Raw genomic sequence first — 10857 nt, forward strand, 5'->3', positions numbered from 1 at the left:
ATTTTTAACCCTTTTGCTGCAAAGTCCTTGCTCCAAATATGCAGCTCTAATGGCAAGACAATACACAATATAGACTGAAAGTTCATTACAGACACCGTAAAACAGATTCTCAACTAAGGTTCTAAAAACTCTTGAACAGTTTTATGTCATTATGACTAGAAGTGAGAATTAAATTGCAACACAATTCACAGCAATAAGAAACCAAATAAAAAGGAAGCTCCTAGAGTAAGACTTACTTATTCATCTTTTAAACATGTATTTTTGGGAGTTTATTGTATCCCTAGATGGGTATAACAATTCATCTAAGTCCCAGAGAAGGGAGGGGACGCTTTCCATGCTTTGTTGTGCCTTTAGGACCTACCAATACACAGGAAAAAGCGAAGTGGGCAAGGAATGGCAGATAGGGAGAAGAGTTTGATCTGACAGAGAACACAACAGCAATGGCAGAGGTTAAGAGGGCTTGGCAGTTGATTCTACTGCCATTGCTAAAAACGAAACCTCTCTATTAATTCAAGTGCATGATCAATTTGCCTGATAGTAGTTGACTCAAAGCGTAATTAGACTCTTGTACTCATCTGCCACAAAAGTTCCGACCAGGGCAGCCAAGTTTTCCAGTGGAGTTCACTCATAACCTCAAAGGTTGTGTGTCAGTTTTTCCAAGCGTTAAAGTTAACCCGAGATGGCTACTAAGCAAACGGTTATAACCCTCTCTCATTGGGCCTGTCTATCGCTGGACGGCAGGCACACGAGACTGTACATCAGATGGTCCAATGTTTACTTGGACCCTCCTTCCCCAGATCTACTCTCCGCAATGCCCCAGATAGCTGGGGTTTTACCCTCTGTGGGCACATCCTATCTTACTGCATATCATTATACCATGGTTGATTTATGATTTCATACTATTAAAAGTTACTATTGTCCCCTCCCCTACTACAATGTTAGCATCCACAATGCTTGTACCTCCCTTCTCTTGTTTTGGTTTCCATACTGTACTGTTGAAAACTTTAAAATTGAAATTTCTCAAAAGTTTTTGAAAACAAAAGTTAACCTGAGATGGGGATTTAAACTTTAAAAAAAAAACATGCTACCTGAACCAGGGGGCTGGCAAACTTTTCCAAAGTCATTTTCGCATTGAAAATGGTATTTTCGATCTTTTTCTTTTAAAGAGAACCCAAGGCTGAATGTTGAAATCCTAATAACACCTAGAGACATGTCATGTGCACAATGGCATGCCTCTGTGTCTCCCTGCTGCCGCTGCCAGCTTCCCCCCCCCCCCCCCCTGAACACACACGCTCTGCTGTCCAAGCCCCCCCCCCCCCCCCCCCCGGAAAAGATCGCCAGGCTAGCAACAATCTGCTTGTTGCTAGCCTGCATTTTTTATCTAAGGCTTGTCACTCAGCCTCCTCCACATCGCCCCCTCGATAACAGGCTCCCACCCTCACTCCGCCGCTCTCCGCCTCTGCTAGCTTCCTCCAATAGGAAGCCTAGCCGCGACCCAGGAAGAACTTTAAACTGACTATTTAACATTGTATTGAAGTTTCATATTGTCAGTGTTGTCCCATGAAAAGATATAATAAAATATTTACACAAATGTGAGAGAGGTGCTCACTTTTGTGAGATTCTGTATATGATGTTTTGATTCAGCAGGTGAAGAGGTCTTGCCTAGGTCACCTAATATTTTGCTGTAAACTAGAGTTGCTACAAGTGTGTCTGGGCAGTAAAAGCTTGCAGAAACCATTTGAACCTCATGCTTATCTGCTATATACAGGGATGCTCGGGTAGTACTTTTTAAAACCCCGAATGGATACGGATCCGGGTACCCAGATATCCGGATCCGATTCTGATATCTGTATCCAACCTTGATATTCGCGGATATCCGACCGCATTACCCGCAGATACCCGACCTATTCGGGTATCCGGATAGAAAAACCGGAAGTGCCCTTTAAATAGCTTTAAAAAGGGTTTTTAGGGTAAATGATGCATGTAGCATCATGTTTTTTTAACCTCCTGGGCGATAATCCCGAGCTGAGCTCGGTGTATGTCGCGCAGGAGGATTTCTCACTTTGCTAGCTGCGTGTAACTTCTTATCGCCGCCGCTACCCGCCGTGCCACGCAGCACCCCCCCCAGACCCCTTGCACAGCCTGGCCAATCAGTGCCAGGCAGCGCTGAGGGGTGGATCGGGACTCCCTCTGACTTTGGTGACATCATCGCGAGCGTCGCCATGGCGACGGGGGAAGCCAAGCAGGAGATCCTGTTCTGAACGGAATCTCCTGCTTGCGCTGAGCGCTGGAGGCGATTGGAGGGGGTGGGGGGATGCCGCTGCACAGCGGCTATCATGTAGCTAGCGCTAGGCTAGCTACATGATTTTAAAAAAATAAAAATTAAAAAAAAAGTGCTGTGCCCCCTCCTGGGCGATGTAATTGTATCGCCCAGAGGGTTAAAGGGAAACACTAATTTATTATTTGGTGGACATAAAATAAAAAAATTAAAAAAAAAAGCCTGTAAATTATTAACATCAGTATAGGTTCCAGACAGCGGTCGACGGTCGTGCAGCCCACATTGTGTCCAAAGTCCAACCGCACAACTGGGACATGACAGTTTTCAGCCCAGACACCTACAAAAAATGACACCACAATTGTGTTTTGGGTTGAATATAGGTGGTGGTATCAGCAGCAGTGGCCTGTGGCACCACGGCGGTGGGAGCCAGCGCCAGCTTGCTTCAGCCTCTTGAACTTCTCATGCTCAACAGCATGTTTTTGGGCCAGATGGGTGATGAAGCTGGAGGTGCCATACTTGTAGGGGTCACAACCTCTGCTCATCTGTAGTTTGCACACATTTCATATGTTTGAGTCCTCATTTACAGAAAAACTGAACTCTCTCTTGATCACTCAAGTGTTGTGTGTTTCATGCCACAGAAATTGTAGTTCACCCATCATTTTCCAGAGTTCCACTCACTGATTACTCACTTTAGAACTGGTTCCAGGGTGGAGCGATGACTAACAGGGCTGGGAGTTCTCCGGTGTAAATCAGACCTACAACAGGTAAGTCCATTATCTTATGAGTCACTGACTGATGCAGAAGACGTCTACCACAACGTGATCATCTCTCTGTGATCGTCGCCATTATCCCACAAAAGCAGCAAAATACCATCAAACGAACTTATTTGCCTCTTAGGGCTATATTCATAAAAAAATTGTTTCTAAAAAACTCCTGGAGGGAAAATACCACAGCTGTATTTTAGACTTCTGGGTGGTCATTCAAAAAAATGTTGGCAGCTGCGATGCAAGTGCGGAGCATAAGCTGTCTGCATGCTGACAAACATACAGGGGAAGGGGGGAGTGCACCGAATTGGACCCTAGCCACAGGGGTCAATGATAAGAATAAACATACATATATCCAGGCACATCGCCTCTAGTTAGGACATTAAATAAATTATTAGGGAAAGGGAGGTGCTGAAGGGGGTGTGGCTAGAAACAGCAAAAATCAATTAACCCTTCGCACACTTGATAGGTTTGATGCAATTAATGTGTTTGCATGTCTGCACTATGCATGTTACAGGGCCAGAGTTAGGACACCTATGTTTACCTGGGTACTTCTACGCAGTATAGATGACTAAGCATAAGAATGCATTCTTCTGTGAACTAAAACCCTGGCTTTTAATTTAGCTGTAGGGATAACAGTTGTGCCTGGATGAGTAAATCTGTGAATGCATTTGTTTGAACATTTGCATGTAAGTGTGCGAAGGGTTAATTGATTTTTGCTGTTTCTATCCACACCCCCTTCAGCACCTCCCTTTCCCTAATAATTTATTTAATGTCCTAACTAGAGGCGATGTGCCTGGATATATGTATGTTTATTCTTATCATTGACCCCTGTGGCTAGGGTCCAATTCGGTGCACTCCCCCCTTCCCCTGTATGTTTGTCAGCATGCAGACAGCTTATGCTGGTGTATGCGCATGGTGCACATGGATGTTATAAACTGTTCTTATCACCTTGCTTCGACACCATCGTCTCACAGACTGTGAGATCACTTGACTCTCCACACAGCAAACAGGAAATAGACTTTCTCAGGCTTCTCCAATGTTTCCGTTATTTATTCAAGTCACAGAAAGACAGATAGATACAGTCATCCTATCCTAGCTATGCCGATCTTCATGTTGCATTACAAGCTCTTGATTAGACTCCCTACCGAAGTCTATCAGGTACCTTCTTCCTACCTACGTTACACTAAACTACCTATGTACATAGCATACATTATATCAGCTTACATAAAAGAAGAACATGCTTAGAGAAATAATTGGGTTCCAGTCAGTATTGCGAGCTAGTGAGGAAGGAAGAAGCAGAAGTGCCTTCTCCATTGCTCGCTCCAGATTTAATACCGACTAGGAAAGAGTTAAATATGACATCATCTTCGCCACCCCCTATATCAGTCTATTGGTGGACCCACTCATGGTGTCATCATACCCGCCTACTCGATTAATAATCAATGAGGCACTTGACCCAGATGCAGGACCGTGGATGTTTAGTAAACATGGCCAATGTTTTCTGTTCCTGTGGTTGAGGTCAGAGTAGTCCGATGGCCTTCTTTAGGAACATGTTCTCAGTATCTGCGTGTATCTTCTGCTACACGCAGACCCTGAGATGCCTCTGCCTGCATCACCAAACCTCTATCTATTTTAAAGGCATACACTGCGGACAAGCCTTTTACATAAAACTCAGGCCAAGTAACTGAGGCCTACTTAAATTATAACAATCCCCCCTAAAACGGCTTGACCCGCAGATCCCAGCGTCTGAACCTCCCAGTACCTGGTTTCTTTCTTGTATGTTTCACTTTTCGATGTTCGTGCTCACACAACTTCTCTGCTCTAGGCGGTTACCCCTGGAAGAGAGAGAGCAAGACCTCTTGGTCTTCCTGTAACAAGGCTCTCTGGGGAGGCCCTACTTCTAAGTCCCTCAATACCACATGCTCAGCATTTGCGTCACTTGCGTATCACTCACAAACTTGCATGACCACAGAAAAGTGAAACTCGTTTGTTTGTTACTCGATGGAGCAGTGCCAGGTGCCTTCTAAAAGAGCGCCTTTATACAATCAGCTCCATCACAGGTACTACTAAACCTATACCCGTAACCCTGTAGATCCCTTAATTTAAACTATTGGTTCAGTAGATTGTTTATGAGGCACCAATCTCTGGACCAGGTTAATTTATTTTACGTAATTTTAACCCGCAACCTCACCTGGACAATGATGCCTAAAGTTGTCATCCCCATCCAGACGACCAGTGGGTGTAGAAAGAACTTTGGAACTGCAGATGCCCCGTCCGAGTGTCCCTGGAACATCACCGGAACCTTTGTCCACCAGGGCAGACTGGAACTCACCTGCTCATTTTTGTGTTCTACCTCGTTAAGATCACCTGTATCATGGTGAAATCTTACCTCTAACTTAGTGTACTGTTTGTTTAACCTTTGTAACAAAATGTGGTCGTCTTGGATCAAACCCTGTTCCCCTTTGTCCCATGTCGGGTTCTCTTTCAGGACGGGAACTACCCGTGAAACTTTGACCTTTAGAGTTCTCTTAACAATCTGAGAAACAACGTCATCAAACCTGGATGACAGGATCCATATGGGATCTCCACTCACACAATATGTTCCCCTTGGAAACTCCCCCTTATCGGAACAATTATGAGAATATACCTTGAATGTATCACTAGACCTTATGTTAAAAAACCAAACCTTTCCTTCAGCCACCGGAACTATTGGTTTGGCTTCAGGGTGGATCTTTTGAATGGTAGCCTCGCATTCTGCGTTATTGAGCCTGCAGGCTTCTTCACTAAATTTGGCTTGCCCTGGCCAACGCAGATACTTCTGCAAGAATTGCCCGCATGAGGACAACTCTACTTGTTTCACCTCCCTGTCTAGCACCAAAAAAGGTTGACCTCTCAGGTCCTGGTGTAAGACACGGGTTGAGGTGGGAACTAAGGAAGTAGCGGTGCCTAAAGGAATGTTGCACCGTTTCCATTTGTTCACCCAAACATCTCGAAGCTGCCATGCAAAAGATCCTTCTCCAGAAAAATTAATATACCTCCCCTTGTCCAATCTCTCGCTGACAAAATATGTCCCCAGCTGTCCTGATTGGACCTCTTCCCCCCTTACGTCCTGAGGCACAATATGTACCTGAGGTCAGGAAGACTGTACTCTCTGCAATCTTTCGATTAAGAGTACCTCTTCACTTACCCAACTATCATGAGGATAAGCTGCTGCATATGGACTGTGTAATATCGTCCCCTGTTGTGACCCGTGTGGTGTGAATGGGGTTCCCTGTGTGGGCTTTCCCTCCCCCGGGACCGCTCTCCCTACCTTCTTTGTCACCTGGAAATGTGGCTTGATCTCGATTTTTACTTCTTGTTTCGAGAACCACCCACCCTCGGCTTTCCAGCCTTTACGTGTGTAAAGTTGTTTCAGAGGCACTCTCTGTTGGTAGCTCCAGAGTGTGATGTTGTCCCTTGCGTCTCTCTGGTAAGAGAATTGACGCCCCCTGCTCGTTCCTCTCCAATCTGGAACCATCTCACTCTACATAACCAAGACAAGGTACCCCTGAATCACACACTTCACCTTTTGCATGTACCCATTGTACTGCAATGTACCTTTTAACAAACCTTTGGATCGGTGCATCGATTCTGGGAGTGTGGCATTCAATAGCAGATTTACACTGCCATTAAATTCCCACTGCCCGCACACTTGACCCTTCAGACCTTTCACCCACCTTGTGCCATGAAATTTGCTTTCTCCTGGCACAAGTGCTCTTTTCCTCCGTCCCTGCATGGTCCATCTGTGCCAAGCGGAGGGAGGTGTGAAAGGATCAGTACCTTTGTCACCCAACATTAACATGCTTGGGCCTTGCATTCTCATTAACCCCTTATTATACATGAGAATGTCCTCTCTTCGTTCTCCTAGGACGGAATGGCAACCTAGGATCACCATCAGCATGGTACTCTTCATTATAAAAGCACCACCCTGGGAAAGAAAAACATTAGCACTTTGCAGTATGCTTTGCTCCGACAGTTTTGTTAGTCTCTTTCCGATCTCCGAAATCTCGTGTTTTAGTCTCTTTCCGATTTCAGGAATCTCGTGTTTTAGTCTCTTTCCAATTTCAGGAATCTCGTGTTTTAGTCTCTTTCCGATTTCAGGAATCTCGTGTTCCTCCAAGCTTAGATCGGCATCTGGAACCTTTCGCTTATCCGACTGACATCTCCATCTTTGCTGCCAGCACTGCATCTGTCTCAAATCCATATTGCCAAACACCTGAAATCGAAATACAAACAAATCAATTCTTATTAATGATTTGGGATTCGCCCTGCGGCTTGTACTCTTTACACTTTAGATTGATCAATATATATCGTAATTGATCTCGTTGCTTTATGGTTCTCATGAACTCTGTTTACTCTTATTGGTAGATTGGAGTTAAACTTCACCCCCCTACCTCCGTACTATCCTCAGTACTTACCTGTTTTAAATATGCTCCCGCGGACTTCACCTTTGGAAGCTCGCTTCACCTTTGGAAGCTCTCACCCCATTGCAGCTCACTCCACATCCCCCCTTATCTGTCCATGCGCGGCCGTCGCATGCACAGATTACGGATGCCACACCTGATGCTGCTTTGCAGGTGAGCCTGCAATGCTCTTACTCATTATCGCATTTACTTATCTAGAACTTCATCGCGATACCAGCTCTGCTAGAAGTTCTGTGTGTTGTACCCTCTGATCCATGTTTGCCGTGCCACTACCCCCAGACTTCACAAAAAAAAACGGCTGCCTCCCTGTAGGAAGGAGAATCTTTGCACTTAAACTACACAGGGTGCAGGGCTAAGCATACCAGCGTCACATGCCTGTATGCAGATCCCTGAATGCCCACTTGGTAGGTAGTCACATGGCAAACACTGTACTGATACACTGTCACTCTGTAAACGGCAATTTTATCATCTGTATAATTGCCCCATGAACTGTTGTCAGTCCTTGTTCTTTGTGCTACAATTGATAGGAGCTGGAAAAAACATATTTGACCAATCAGTGGACGAAAAAAAACGCACACAAAAACAGCTCCAGCCCAGCATAGACCTCTCAGTCCAGCTCTGGCCCTGTTCACGACAAAACCGGAAAAAACTTTACCGCTCTGCAGAAGCGGCGATGGAAACCCGAATTGGTCAACTCCCTTTTTTCCAACTCCGGCACCCCCCTGATGCACTGTCCCCCCCATACTCTATTGGGAACTCATGCTGCACCACCCATTAAGGTGCCCCACTTACAGGAATAATCCCATAAGCAACCCAGTACAGACCCTTTCCTGATCTGCACTGCTACGTGTGTCCCCGCACCTAGCTGGGAAACACTTCCTATTCTGGCATTCCTTTCCATGGACCCAGGGAAAAGCTATGGGGAAATACTTTGAGAACCGAGACACACAGGAGAATGTCTCTGTATTTCTACCCCCCTTCCTTTCAGCTGCTCTGCCCGGAGCCGCGAGCACAGCCTGACGTGACGTGGATCCCCCAGCCCCTCCTCCCCCCCTGCCATGACGTGTGGGGGCCATGACTCACGGGGGCGGGCTCTCTCCACTGCCGCCATTTTGAGTCCTGGACTGCCAGCCAAGATGGCTGCTCCCATAGCAGCCTCTCGTTCCTATAACCTTAGGAAAGAAAACAAACCTCAGACAGAACAAACATTTGTTATTCATAGTTACACAGCATCTATACATTTTACCGAGAGTCAGCCTTCCGCTACCTATACTCTCTGGGATGCTTGCCAAACTTGAGACAAACCGCGTCACAGCTGCAATGCTAAATATTTTACATCCTAGCATCACCCAGGAACGTGGAACCCTCTCCCTCCTCACAAAACATCAGAACAACAGAACAACAGACGAGCTGGCTGAACAACATAACAGATGCAGATATTTACAAGCATGTTAGCAGCTCTGACTGGAAATAGATAAGCTTGCACCTCTCACTCCACTCCTCTCTATCACCTCTCCCTCACATCCAGTACTAACAGAAGCACCGCTGGCTTATCTCCTGCTGCGGGCCCCCCCCCCCCCCCCCTTTTTCCCAGCCTCTGTAGAGACGGGGAGAGAAGAGAAGAGAAAAAAAAAACCCAATCGACTTCTTTCCAGCAAAAACATGCCTGCGACAAATGCAGAGATAACCACTACGTAAATATACAACAGCCCGCAGCCACCATGCTGCAATTAACACAGAATATACACATTAACACATTATCCTCCTCTCATACAATAAAGATAATACAACACAACAACGTAAAACATACTTGCCTGAGCAGAAGACTTTGTAAGCCTGCGAATTCCACCAGCTTTTGGCAACTTTCCACGACACTGAGTGGATCTCTGGAACTACTGAGCGTCAGCTCTGTGTACCCACACTGGCTCAGCGGATCAATCTCCAGCGGCAGCTGCCAGCCGGCCTCGGAGCTTCCAGACACCTGCGATCCGGTTTAGGCTAGGACTGATGTGCACTTTCAGTCTAAGTTTAACATCCACGAGTGTCGCCGCTGGTTCTCTCGAATTGCAGCCCGTGTGTGCTCGGCTCCCACACACTACTCACACCAGCTTATCAGTCTCAGCTTGATAAGCTTTACAGTCCGTGTCCGTCTATTCCGCTTGTTTTGCTGTGGAATATCTTGAAACCATTTTCCTTCGGCCCCGGCCCCGTCTGCCTGTATTGCTAGGCAGGGAAGGATTTCAGGCACCACTGTTATAAACTGTTCTTATCACCTTGCTTCGACACCATCGTCTCACAGACTGTGAGATCACTTGACTCTCCACACAGCAAACAGGAAATAGACTTTCTCAGGCTTCTCCAATGTTTCCGTTATTTATTCAAGTCACAGAAAGACAGATAGATACAGTCATCCTATCCTAGCTATGCCGATCTTCATGTTGCATTACAAGCTCTTGATTAGACTCCCTACCAAAGTCTATCAGGTACCTTCTTCCTACCTACGTTACACTAAACTACGTATGTACATAGCATACATTATATCAGCTTACATAAAAGAAGAACATGCTTAGAGAAATAATTGGGTTCCAGTCAGTATTGCGAGCTAGTGAGGAAGGAAGAAGCAGAAGTGCCTTCTCCATTGCTCGCTCCAGATTTAATACCGACTAGGAAAGAGTTAAATATGACATCATCTTCGCCACCCTCTATATCAGTCTATTGGTGGACCCACTCATGGTGTCATCATACCCGCCTACTCGATTAATAATCAATGAGGCACTTGACCCAGATGCAGGACCGTGGATGTTTAGTAAACATGGCCAATGTTTTCTGTTCCTGTGGTTGAGGTCAGAGTAGTCCGATGGCCTTCTTTAGGAACATGTTCTCAGTATCTGCGTGTATCTTCTGCTACACGCAGACCCTGAGATGCCTCTGCCTGCATCACCAAACCTCTATCTATTTTAAAGGCATACACTGCGGACAAGCCTTTTACATAAAACTCAGGCCAAGTAACTGAGGCCTACTTAAATTATAACAATGGACACATAACGTTAGCTCCCTTGTGCGATTGGTAAGATGCACTGTCTTTCCCAGGAGAGGAAGTTAGGATGTGTGCTCCTAATCCATTGATAGGTTTGATGCAATGAATGTGTTTGCATGTCTGCACTATGCATGTTACAGGGCCAGAGTTAGGACACCTATGTTTACCTGGGTACTTCTACGCAGTATAGGTGACTAAGCATAAGAATGCATTCTTCTGTGAACTAAAACCCTGGCTTTTAATTTAGCTGTAGGGATAACAGTTGTGCCTGGATGAGTAAATCTGTGAATGCATTTGTTTGAACATTTGCAT

The sequence above is a fragment of the Hyperolius riggenbachi genome, chromosome 2 (genome assembly GCF_040937935.1).
Source record: "Hyperolius riggenbachi isolate aHypRig1 chromosome 2, aHypRig1.pri, whole genome shotgun sequence".
In the NCBI taxonomy this organism is placed as follows: Eukaryota; Metazoa; Chordata; class Amphibia; order Anura; family Hyperoliidae; genus Hyperolius; species Hyperolius riggenbachi.